Source organism: Ictidomys tridecemlineatus, chromosome 7, assembly GCF_052094955.1.
Source record: "Ictidomys tridecemlineatus isolate mIctTri1 chromosome 7, mIctTri1.hap1, whole genome shotgun sequence".
Classification (NCBI taxonomy): domain Eukaryota; kingdom Metazoa; phylum Chordata; class Mammalia; order Rodentia; family Sciuridae; genus Ictidomys; species Ictidomys tridecemlineatus.
This window is the reverse complement of record NC_135483.1, coordinates 140,261,168-140,274,543: the sequence shown is the minus strand read 5'-3', so window position 1 is coordinate 140,274,543 and position 13,376 is coordinate 140,261,168.

Here is a 13,376-nt window from a genome sequence, read left to right as displayed (position 1 = left end):
TTCGTTTTTGCTACTCTGGTGGGTATAAAATGCCAAATCATTGTATTTCTCTGGTAACTGATGAGGTTTCACATATTTTCAAGGTTTACTACAAATATTTCTTCTGTGCAATACTGTTCATGTCACTTTTCCATTTTTCAATTGAAAATTTTCTTTTTTTTCATGATCTAAAGGAGCTCATATAGTCTAAACTCTAGCCCTGAGTCCATTATGCATGTGATAAGTATCTTCCTCCAGGTTTTGATGTGTGTTTTCATTCATTTGATATCTTTTTAAAGAGAGCAGAATTTTTATTTTAATGTATATGAATATATTTTCTAGTTTCATGTTAAGAAATCCTCTCAAACCTCAAGTTAGAAAGATAATAGTCTACATATTTTTCTAACCTTTCACCTTTAACTCCTTTATCCATCTAGAATTGGCGCTTTTTTTTGTTATCAGACATTGTTTTATTTTTTTATTTTTTTTATTGGTTGTTCAAAACATTACAAAGCTCTTGACATATCATATTTCATACATTAGATTCAAGTGGGTTATGAACTCCCATTTTTACCCCAAATACAGATTGCAGAATCACATCAGTTACACATCCACATTTTTACATACTGCCATATTAGTAACTGTTGTATTCTGCTACCTTTCCTATCCTCTACTATCCCCCCTTCCCTCCCCTCCCATCTTCTCTCTCTACCCCATCTACTGTAATTCATTTCCCTCCTTGTTTATTATCCCATTCCCCTCACAACCTCTTATATGTAATTTTGTAGAATTGGCTTTTATGTAGCAGTTAAGGCTGGGGTCAACTTACTTCTTTCCCCACATGGCTAATCAATTCATATTTATTATGGTCCTTCTCCCTCTCCCTATGCTGCAATGCCAGCTTTGTCATCCATGAGGTTTCCATATATTCATCTATTTGTGAGTCTTGTCTTGAAATCTATTTTGGTCTATTAATTCAGCCCAAACTGATAACACTCTTAATTATTAATGACTGTATAACAAAGCATAATATCCAGGAGTAATATAATTCCTTCCTTTTGTTCTTCTTCAGGATTGTCTTAGGTATTCTCAGTTCATTGCTTTCCTATGTAAGTTTCAGGATCAGCTTGTCAAGTTCCATGAACAGAATTTCATTCAATGTATAGTTCAGTTTAGGGAAATATTTTCATCATTTTATTGTCTCTTAGTGAGGTTTTATAGTTTTATTTTCTTGTCTTTTGTTAAATCTTTCCCCAGGTACCTTATTTTGTTGTTGCCGTTGCCATGGTAACTAGCATCTTTCTTTTAATTATGTTTTCTGAATATTTGTTGCTAAAGTATAGATTTTCTCTTGTATTTTGTATACTGACTCTTATTTATGGCAGACTTGCTATACTCTTATTAAATCTAATGACTCCTCAATAAATTCTTTGGATTTTCTTAGCTAGATATCCACACATAGAACAGTTTATTTCTCCTCAGTCCTGATAACCTTTTGTTCCTCTTTCCTGGTTTAAAAGCAGGCTAGATCATCTACTACAATGTTGCAGAAGTGGTGTTTGTTTTCCCTGGGAAAGTAATCTCCCAGTGGTTCCATGTAAGAGAGCCTGTCCTCTTCCTGTGTAAGTGGAGGCAGAGTTTTCTGAAGGAGACAAATTGCACCTGTTTTACTGTGCAACAGGTTGGAAATGAGCAGCAGAACCAGAAGTGCAGCCCAAATAGATGCCAGCCGTGCAAAGGTGGTGAGCATAATAACAGAGTTTAGGAAGAGAGAGAGACAGAGTGATTGATTGATTGGTTGAAAGCTTAGAGCAGAGAACTGAGTGACGGAAAGGACATTGTGTAATGCTTTTCACAGAGAATATACCTAAGAACTGCAGTGGGAAGAGAGAGCGGAGAGAGAAAGTACAGAACAAATTGTACCATGAACATGGGCTCCTTAATTACAGCAGGGTAGGGGGTGTTGGGAGGGCCAGAGCCTGAAAGGGACTTGAGGGAACTGACACAGATTTTGAAATTGGGAAAAAATCTGCTACAAACAGTAGGCTGTGGTGTCCAGTGGTTCCAACAAGTTACAAGATCATTTCTCCCCTGGAGGTGTGATGTCTTTCTTTTGCAATGAGGTCAAGGGCTCAGATTCTTCCCTCCTGTTGCTCTACCATCTATTGAGTGTTGCACTCATCTTCATGACCAAGTGCTTTGCTCTCACCCCATTTTCCAGCTTGCAGCAAGAGGAAAAGGAGAGAATCACATCCTTCCACCTAAAGGCACAACCCAAAATTCACAAATATTATTTTGGCTCACGTATCATTGACCCAAATCTACTCATAAGGCCACATCATATGGCCACACCTAGCTTCAAAAGAAGCTGGAGATTTGGGGAAGCCATGGGCTCAGATAAAATCCAGGGCTTCTCTCTGAGAAATGTCCCTACCACCAGCAGCTTGAGTTCTTGTCCCATGTCCTTAGTCTTCTTCAGTTTTACCAAAGCCAAAGAGTCTGCCTGGCAGACCCATCCTTGGAAGTCAGAAGATGGAAAAGGAAAGAGTGGGTGAAGGTGGAATCCTCTTTACCAAAAAGAGTTGCTCCATATTTAAATTTTATCACCCTAAAAGAAAAGGGACTTTTAATACCATTGGGCAGGAAAAATGACCTGATTTTGTGTTGGGGCCTCACTTCTGCCAGCAGAGTGGCCAGCTAGTCACTGCTGTGAAATTCCAGAGGTAGTGCTGTGGGCTCATAGCCAATGAGAGGAATATACTTGAAGGGGACCCTGAAGAACAGCCACATCTAAGGCATCATCCCTAGGCATGCTCTTCTTCTAAAGGGTCAAACTTTTTTTTTTTTTTTTTTTTTTTTTGATGCTAGGGATTGATCCCAGGGCCTATGCAGATGAGGCAAGCACTTTACCAACTGGGCTATATCCTCAGCCCCTAAAGGGTGAAACTTAGTTGATGGGTACCAGCAGTTTTCTGGAGTTGAAAGAATTAAAAACTTAGAGAGGACACATGTTTTTGGTCACATTGGAAGAGATACCTCATCACATCCAGAGACTGTGGATGATCTGGGATGTGGTCTCTCTGAGGGGATATCTCAGCAATCTAGTCTTTAATATCACAAGGATATAGACATCACAGGATTTTAAAAGCAGTGAAGACAGAAATGGTAATTAGGGGAAAAAACTACTTATGTAATAGATATTTTAACACAGTGTGTATAATTTTGTAAGATTGCATATCCTTTTTTAACATTTAAATAACCTTTACATTATAGAATAGTTTTAGAATTATAGAAAAAAAATGGAAAGATAGTGCAGAGACTTCTCCTATATATCTTCTATTTTTAACTGAATGTTTTTAAATTCTGAAGATTTTAATAGGAAATCAGAAACAAAAACTGGTCAGTAGTAGAAAATAAAAGACTGACCACTTTCTGTGTTCTGCCACTTAACATCTTTGAACCTCAGTTTCTCACTTATAAACAGAGATGAGACAAATGTTCACGGTGTTGCTATGGTAACAGTATAATAAAGGGCACATCATGTGTCTGCATGTGGACACAAGGTAAAGTCTGAAACACTGATCAGATCTTAGTTGTAGGAATTATTCTGCAGTATCCAATAGCGTTTTAACTAATGGACAGTCTGTGTGTTGACACGAGGAGCCAATGTCATTAATTAGCCTGTGGTGGTGTGGACACAGCCTCGAATAGGAAGGGCTGCTAAACTGATATTGGAAAAGAACTAGAGACCATTCAACACAAAATTTCCACTTATAGAACAAGTGGGGTAATTTCACTCTGAAAATAAATAGAAAATTTTAGGGGGATTTAATAATTTTTGTCGAGTAAAATATTTAATGTGACTGACAAAGATTCAAAAAAGAAAGAATTTTTAAGAGTATCTTTAATTTGCTAGCATAAGAAGCAGAAAAATGGGGACAAGATTTTCGTCTAGGACTAAGGTGAAGGACTTTTTGAGCCAGAAAGGAAATCCTTAGGAAATAAGGATTTTCCTCACTTGCTGAGCATTTGGGGATGTTTGCAATAGATTATTAACAATGGTTACTGCTGGGGTTTAGGAGTGATTTTTTTGGTTTTCTGCTTTTTTAAAAACATTTATTTTTTAGTTCTAGGTGGACACAATATCTTTATTTTGTTTTTATGTGGTGCTGAGAATCGACCCAGAGCCTCACACATGCTAGACGAGCGCGCTACCACTTGAGCCAAATCCCTAGCCCAGTTTTCTGCTTTTTAACATGTTCATATTTCCCACAGTGCACACACATTGAATGTTGTCACAAATGAAATCCTGTTGTCTTTTTTTTTTATATCAGGGATTATATATATTTTTTAGTTGTTGATGGACCTTTAATCATTTATTTATATGCAGTGCTGAGAATCAAACCCAGTGCCTCACACACAAGGCAAGCACTCCACCACTGAGCCACAACCTCAGTCCCCTTTCTTATATTTTATTATTTAGAGACATATCCCTGAGTTGCTTATGGCCTCGATAAGTTGCTGAGGCTGCCTTTGAACTTGTGATCCTCCTGCCTTAGCCTCCCAAGCTGCTGGGATTATAGGCGTGCACCACCATACCCGGCTGAAATCCTGTCATTTGTGACAATGTGGATAAATCTGAAGGACGTTATGTTAGGATTTGCCTTACATGTGGAACTCAGAATTGGCAGTTATCAGAGGCTGGGGTAAGGGATGTGAGGGTTTTGGGGAGATGTTAGTCAAAGGACACAAAAGTTCAATTAGACAGAAGGATAAAGCTCAAGAGCTCCATTGCACAACATGGTGACTATAGCTAATGATAATGTATCGTATTCTTAAAAATTGTTAAGAGTAGATTTTAAGTATTCTCAACACACACACACACACACAAATAGTAAAGCAATGCATATGTTAATTTGCTTGATTTAGCCCTTCTATAAAGTATATATATTTCAAAAATTCCATGTACATAATAAATATACATAATTTTAATTTACCCATTAAACTTTTTTAAATGAAAAGTTACTTAAAAGCCAGGTATCAATATTCAAAGTAGATGATGGATTATATCACCTTGTTAAAACAACAATTAAGAAATAATACTTGCTGGGCGTGGTGGCGCATGCCTGTAATCTCAGTGGCTCAGGAGGCTGAGGCAGGAGGATCGCAAGTTCAAAACCAGCCTCAGCAATGGTAAGGCACTAAGCAACTCAGTGAGACCCTGTCTTTAAATAAAATACAAAATAGAGCTGGGGATGTGGCTCAGTGGTTGAGTGCCCCGAGTTTAATCCCTAGTACTCGCCCCCCAAAAGAAATAACTATTTATTTAATAACTATTAAATAATTAAAGAAATAACTATTTATCCGTTTCCCAGAAATTTTTTTTCTTTCCAAAGCAAGAGCCAAATGACCTGGCTTGAACAAATAACATTAAAAGGAGATATTCAACCACATAGTAAAGGTTTATTTGTGGAAATCATTGTGTTTTATGTCGCTGGGAAGGTGTGGAGGTGGAGCTGTGGTCCTTGCTACTGAGGTATGGTCTATGATCAGAGTTTTAGTATCACATAGGAACTTGTTAACACGCTGAATCTTGGGTCCCACCTTGATTTGTTCAGTTTGAATCCGCCCTGATGACTTTGAGAACTCCTGACCCAGGAGATGTTTGGCTAATTTGGAAGGGCCTTACCTGACAGAATGAGCAAGAAGGTGCAGTGGTCCTGGGGGCCCTCTGACATGGGGAGGGTGTGGCTGATTCACTTTCAAGGAGCTCAACTTCCTGTCCACAGATTCATCCAAAAGCCACAGATTCATCCAAATGAGCAGGAGAAAATAGAGAAGGCATGGCAATTATTCAAAGAAATTAACAGGGCTTGTGCTGAAAAACTGTATTTAAGGCACTTGTTGTATTTTTATAGTAGCATATGGCAATTGAAAACAACTTAATGTTAAACAATAAGGAATTGAAGAAATTATAGTGCTGCAAAATGACTGTTAGAAGCCATGTCACAGAAGAAAGTATCAAAATATCCACACCCAATTCCATTTCCAATTAAAAAAAACAACATGTGGACAAGAAAAAAAAAACTGCAAGGATGTGCTCCAATGTATTAATAGTGTTTCCTGATTTGGATTTTGTTATTATCTTGGTTGTACTTTTTCTATTTTCTGCACTAAGCATGTCTTTCTTTCATACAAGGAGAAAAAGAGATGTCATAACAAAGAAAAGTGATCAAGACATAGCTTTGTATTTCTAGCCATAAATACAGCCTTGAAATAAAACTTGAAATCCATTTCTACTCACACTGATTCAATTATAGCCAATATTCAATAACAGCAGTCACTGGACTATAGCCGTGGCTCTAGATCCTGGTTGCATGCTACTGTTACCTGGGGAGCTTCAACCAACCAACCAAACCCCACAAAAATGCATCAGCATGGGATGTTTTAAAAAGCTTCTGTTTTAGTCAGCTTTTTTTGCTGCTTTGACCAAAGGATCTGACCAGAACAACTATAGAGGAGGAAAAGTTTATTTGAGGGCTCCTGGTTTCAGAGGTCTTAGTCCATAGAAGGCTGGCTCCATCCCTTGGGGCTCCAGGTGAGGCTGAATATCATGGTGGGAGAGTGTGGTCGAGGGAAGCAGCTAACATCATGGTGATAAGGAAGCAGAGAGAGAAACTCTGCTCACCAGATACAAATATATACCCAAAGCCAAGCCCCCAATATCCCACTCTGCTCACCAGATATAAATATATACCAAAGCCATGCCCCCAGTGTCCCACCTCCTCCAGCCACACTCTTCCACTCAGTTAATCCCATCAGAAATCAATTCACTGATTAAGTTAAGACTCACAACCCAATCATTTCTCCTCTGAACCTCCTTGCATTGTCTCACATATGAGCTTTTGGGGGTCACCTGGCATTCAAACCATAACAGCTTCTTAGAGTTGAAAAACACTGCCCCGTATGAATAGAAGGATATTCACAATAAAATGTTTTTTCAGGACTGGGATCTAAACTCAGGTCCACATGCATGCTGGGCAAGTGCTCTATCACTGAACGATACTACCAGCCCTCCCCAGTTCATTCTGGAAACCATTACTACAACATCTGTTATTAATGGGGGAAAAAACCAAACTTCTCAACTCACAACACTTTTGACACCAAGTAGTAGTGATGGGGTCTCCTCACACCAGCACGTTTTCCACCCCTACAACTACAAATCAAGTCCCCTTGACTTTCTCCTCAGGTTCAATAAGTTTCTCTAGCAGCCCACAGAGAAACACTTGATTCAATGATCATCAGTTGGTTCTAAAGGATAGTGTAAAGAATACAAATGAATAGCCCTCGTAGAGGGACACAAGGTGACTGAGATCTGGAAGGGTCCTAGGCACAGGAGTGTCTGTCCTTGAGGAGTTTGATGTGCACTATTCTCCCAGCACATGCATGTGTTCACCAACCCAGAAGCTCTTCAAACCCTGTCATTATCTCCTCCAGTTTTTATAGAGGATCCACTATGTAGGCATGAATGATCGAATCATTGGCTGTTTGTGATTGAACTCAATTGCCACCTTCTCCCCTCCTCCGAGGTCTGGAGTAGGCAGGGCTGAAAGTTCTAACCCTCTAGTCACATGGGTGACTATGAATCATAAAAATCACTCCTATCACCACCACTACTTAGAAAATCCAAGGTTTCAGGAGCTTTATGCCAGGAATTGGGGACAAAAATCAAACATATATTTCTCATTATATAAGAATATTACAATTACAAAACCTTTGGATATGCATCTTAGATTGTCTATTACTGTACAATTTTTTTGCTAGCTTTTAGAGCACAATTTTTAAAGTCTCCTCAACATAATTTATTAATGAATTTCAGCAAACATTTATTGAGCATCTAGATTATTCCATTGAGTCTTATAGAACCTTCTGAGTTTTGTGGAAAAGATATTATTCAATCTGTTAACAGAAGAGGCAGCCCCGGTCCCACCATCCCTGGACTCTGAATCCAGTGGTCTCTCAGCTCACCTTGTGGTCTCTGATATCCACAATATGTTCAGTTTAGAGAAGGCATTTTTTCTAGTTCACAGTTCTTTTTTCATTATGTGTCTTAGGCATGCTTAGAATGCCTACCTCTGAGCAATAGAAAATAAGGTGACATCAGCTCAGAAATTTCTGGATACCCCTGTCTAGTCATCCTCTGAGCAGTTGAGAGTCTCAATGGCTTAGTACTTCCAAATTCCTGCTCTGAAAATAGGGTAGGCAAATCAGAGCCTGAACATGGCTTTTCTCTGCTGAATGTGGGATTTAGCAATAATGCCCTACAAGAAGAGAAAACCGGAACGAGTGTTAATCTACTTGCTGTCCAATGATTCTGCCCTCTATAAAATATTTATTCTTTAGAAGACAACATTTCTCTTTGAATATTGTAAATGTTGACTTCCCCCTTATATGTATTTATTATTTAAAATAATAAATACATGACGGGGGCAAAAAAAAAGAGGGGGAAGGATGCTTTTCTTTGATATAAAAATGTTGTAATTAGTATGAATAATTTTTAATTGATAATGATCACACTCAAAGAAACAACCAAACCGGATTTTGAAAACAGAACCTCTGTGGGTGAGGAGTTAATGGCAGCCTCGGCTGTTCTAGAGGCCACTGGTTGGCAGCCGTGGAGTTGCTGCCACCTCGTGGATATTATGGATAGTGCAGCCAGTGAGGCCTCTGCAGCCAAGTCAAGGAAGGGAGGTAGGAACAGCCCAGCTGCCTTTAGTCAGTCACTTTGATAATGCTTTAGCTGAGCTTTCTTATTACCTGGGAAGATGAAGGGCCCGTGCAGTTTATTATGGGTTTGTGGTGGTTATTAATCCACAACAGTATTGTTTTGATAGACAACCTAGGATTAAGGACCCTGGGAATGTGGACTTGATAATTTTGTGGGCTTGAGAACAAAGAAGAAAGTCAGCAAATAGTACCTGGATCCTCCAGTAATTACTCCATCTTATAAATTACTGTTTTCTCTATTCCAGCCCACAGTCTGTCACTCTAGAAAGTATGATATATTAATTTTGAGCTAAGCAATATCCACAGGGAGTAATCAGAGTTGGCCCTGTACAGGTGTTTTCCAATGAAAAAGGTTACTATTGGAATTATTTATGAACAGCATCGGAACACTGAATGTTAACAAAGTGATTTTCATCTGCTTATTAAGCACCAGGAGATACATATGCACCAGATCACCCCAATCTGACTGACACTTGAAAGGTCACACATTTTCCGAGAGAAGCTCTCCCACCTCCAAGGTGCTATTAACTTTCCTTCTTGACTTCTTTATTTTTCCTTTTAAATGTTTTTTAGATGTGATTATCATAAGATAGGTAAGTCCTATATATTGGTATGAAAGTGTGGTATCTATCATGATTGCCCCTACCACTCAGCTTAGGAAACACAAAGTGCTCTATGTCCGTAAATCTCTCTGGATTTTCCTTTCACTTTACAGTCTCCCCTCTCTAGGTTAGGTATTTATCACTCTCATTTATTACTTCATAAATATTGGGTTTTGGGGGGCTGAGTCATATCCCCAGTTCTATTTTGTATTTTATTTAGAGACAGGGTCTCACTGAGTTGCTTAGTGCCTCGATTTTGCTGAGACTGGCTTTGAACTCACAATCCTCTTGCCTCAGCCTCCTGAGCCACTAGGATTACAGGCGTGCACCCTTGGTTTTTTTTTTTTAAACTTTATAAATGGTATCTCTTTTTCTGCAACTTGACTGTGAAGTTCATCTATTGTATTAGTTTTGTGAGGCTGCCTGTAACAAATTACCACAAATTTGGTGTCTTAAAACAAAAGAAATTTTTTCTCTCCCTGTTCTGGAAGCCAGAAGTCTGAAATCAAGGGGTTGGGTGAGCTGAAGAATTTGTTCCTTTTCTTGTCCATCTCTTGTTGTTCCAGGCATTTCTCAGTTTATAATGTCATAGCTCCAATCTCTGCTTCTGTCTTCATAGGACATCCTGCTCTGTCTTCCTTTGATAAAGGACACTTGTCACTGGATCGAGTGCCCAGCCATAAAATCCAGAATGATCTCATCTCGACAACATGATCCCAGACAACATGTGGAGGACGCTGGCTTCCAGCATGTGCATATTGACCAACCTCCCCAGTCACTGGATTTCAATCCCTCCACGCTCAGAGCTGTGGTTTCCAGTTATGTAAATAGGGGGTGCTTTAATAAGGGGTGTTGAGTCTAACACTTAGCCAGAATAGTGTTGGAAGCTCCAGGATCAAGGAACAGTGCACTGGCTGGAGAGGTAATTACGGTTGGTTCTGTAGCCAAACCTCTCTTGACTACCAAACTCCAAGCTGCTTTACCCCGCTTTCTCTTCAAGTCTCCTTACCTGGTTTAACAGGCGGGCGATCAGTGAGAAGAAATAACCAGCTGGGTGCCATGGTGAATACCTATAATCTCAGTGACGTGGAAGTTTGAGGCAGGAGGACCAAAAGTTCCAGCCTCAGCCACTTAGCAAGACCCTGTCTCAAAAAAAAAAAAAAAATTAAAAGGGATGGGGGATGTAGCTCAGTAGTAAAGTGCCCCTAGGTTCAATCTGTAATATCTCAAAAGCACACAAAACAAACAAACACCATAATACCCGCCTCACCCTAGCTGACCCACTCTCTGGGTTTGGGCTGGGATTACATAAAGGCTGAGGCTCCTTGGGATCCTCAAGTTGAGATCCATCCTCAAGGGCATTTCTCTCAACCTGAAAACTTGTGAATGAAGAGATGAGAGATGTGCCCAGAGCACCCAAGACACAATGATGGAACAAACACAGGACAACTGCTGTAGACACTTATGTTCAAAAGAGGGGGGGAAAAGAGACACCCAGCAGTACACAGCACTTCTAATCCATCTCAACTGGACATTGCCAGTCCCCTGATTATGTATCAGTCCTCCTGCCGGAAAGGCTTTGCTAGAGCTTCGGGCTTTGCCCGCTGGGCTCTTGGTTTCACCCTGTAAGCCATTCTTCCTTTTCCATTCAAGTAGCCCATGTCTGCAGGTGAGTAGTGCAGGGGAAAATGAAATTTACTCTTTTCCCTCTGAAGTTTTCAACAATTTTAGTCTATGGAGTAAACAGACAGTAATAGATGATGGGGGAAAGAATGGAAGAATTTTATTGCATGCCTAATACATGGAAATATTAGTCTCAAAGAAAGACAAAAAATTGACCCTTATTTTGGAGAAAAGGAATTGGCACAGGCTATGAAAAGTTTGGGGAGGGGTGCACAGTGAGCAAGGATTGTCTTGGGATGCAGACGATGTCTTCCAGGTAACAAGAACCTGTGGTCATCTCTGCCTGGGTTAGGTGTCAGAGCCCCAAGAGCTTCTTCCTGTGGCAAGATCCCTTCTGGGCTGAAGCAGGAAGGAGATATCAAAGAAGAAAAGCCTCTGTGTGCATTTGTTATTTACTTTAATACTGTAGAAATGTGTTGATTTCTTTTGACAAAAAGGACAGCTGTTCATAGCCATCCCTGCATATGCAGGGGTCAGCAGTTTCTCTGAATAATCAACTTGAGACATGCCAAAGGAAAATATTTAGGCTGGGATATTTTTTTCTTGCACAGCAGTTGTCTTAGATGCTTCCTGTTCTTAGAAGTCTGAGATTCAAAGGCCTGAACGTCCCTTTCTGACCAGGCTGATTGTATAATTAAGAAACAATTTATAGGGTTCATATAAATCAGTTTAGAACAATCTCCATTAAGCAAAATCCACAAGAAATTTCTCTGAGTCTTTTTTTTACCTTAGGCTCCCCCCTCAAAGCTGCATAGGACACTTTTAAGATGTATTGGCTTTTGTCTGCTTGAAAAGGTCCATGCAACCAGGATATATACCTATAATCCCAATGACTCCAAGGCAGGCTGAGTCAGGAGGATCCAAAGTTCCAGGCCAGCCTCAGAAATTTAGTGAGGCCTTGAGCAACTTAGCAAGATGTAGTTTTAAAATAAAAGTAAAAAGGGTTGGGGATGTAGCTCAGTGGTAAAGCATCCCTGAGTTCAGTTCCTGGTAACAACAACAACAAAGTCTATAAAGCAATACTTCAAAGTTCCTGGGGCCTCAGCAAACAGGCTTATAGTCATACCCTTGAGTTTACCTTTGGACCATCTGGACAGCACTCTGGATTTGATGTTCACCAGGAAGCCATTTCATTTGCCATATGAAGATGTCAGGAAGGAGAAACTTTTATTTTAAAACCCAGCAATTCCTGACTTCTAGGCCTGAAGTTCTTTCTTTAGTGTATATTTCTCCTCTTATATTTTACTATAGCTACTGAGAAATACCAGATAGCACATTCAACACTCTTCTGGTAAATCTCCAAGGATCAGTCATTCAGTTAACTTGGTGTGCTTTCTATTCTCCATGTGTCCGTACCCAGGAAGTCTTACTGTTTCTGGTGGTGAGATAAGTGGGACTTCAAAGAATGTGAAAATGAGGGTAAGAGAAAGGAAATTGGCCACCTCCCTTATCTCCAATCTTTAGGTGGGTTTCGAAGACTTTGGTTATAGAGGAATGTTCTCATGACACATCTGAGGATTCATCTGTGCAGTAGACATACAACCTATTCCCCCTGCTTATAGTTGTGAGGTGGCCTTCCACCTTATCCTGACCTTCTACCACTGAGGAATATATATGTAATAAAATGTCCAAACCCTCACTCTTTGGTCCTCCAAGATCTTTCTTTGGGATTAGTAAATAGTAAACTGGGGCTTTTGCAGCCCAGGGGTTGAACAATTGGCAGGATCCCAAAGAGGGACATGTTGTCTCCAGAGTTGGAAAAAGTCACGGGCTCTGCAGGGGAAATCCCAGACAGCCAGAGGCATCAATGTGATTTGAGGTGGCTCTCCTATTTGAGGGTGTCAACCACCACATGAGTATATGGGGACACCCCAAAATCGTCAAAAGGATTACCACAAGTGTTGGTAGTAGCATCCAGTCTAGTCATGGGAAAATTAAAGGAACAAACAGCCCTGCTAGGCCCCCGCTGTGTGCATTAAAGTTACCCACAGACCGGTAGCTCAGCCCCATGGAAAACAGCGTTAAAACTAGAAAGAGAAGTCCATTTCAGCACAGGCTGACAGCAAGGATAGGCTATCATGGCTCCAAGAACCCATAGAAAAATGCCTACAGGTCATGGCATGCAGTTACATGAAATTAAAGGGGCACCATGGACCTACATATTAAGGATTGTTGAGTAATGGGAACTGGAACCCTCAGATATGGGACTCACTCAGGGAGTCTACTAACTCTAGTGGCTCACAAGTTGAGATGGAGAAGAAACTACCAGGGAAGCTAGATCTGTAATAGTCGAAAAGTTAAAGACTCAATAGAAATGTCCAGAGG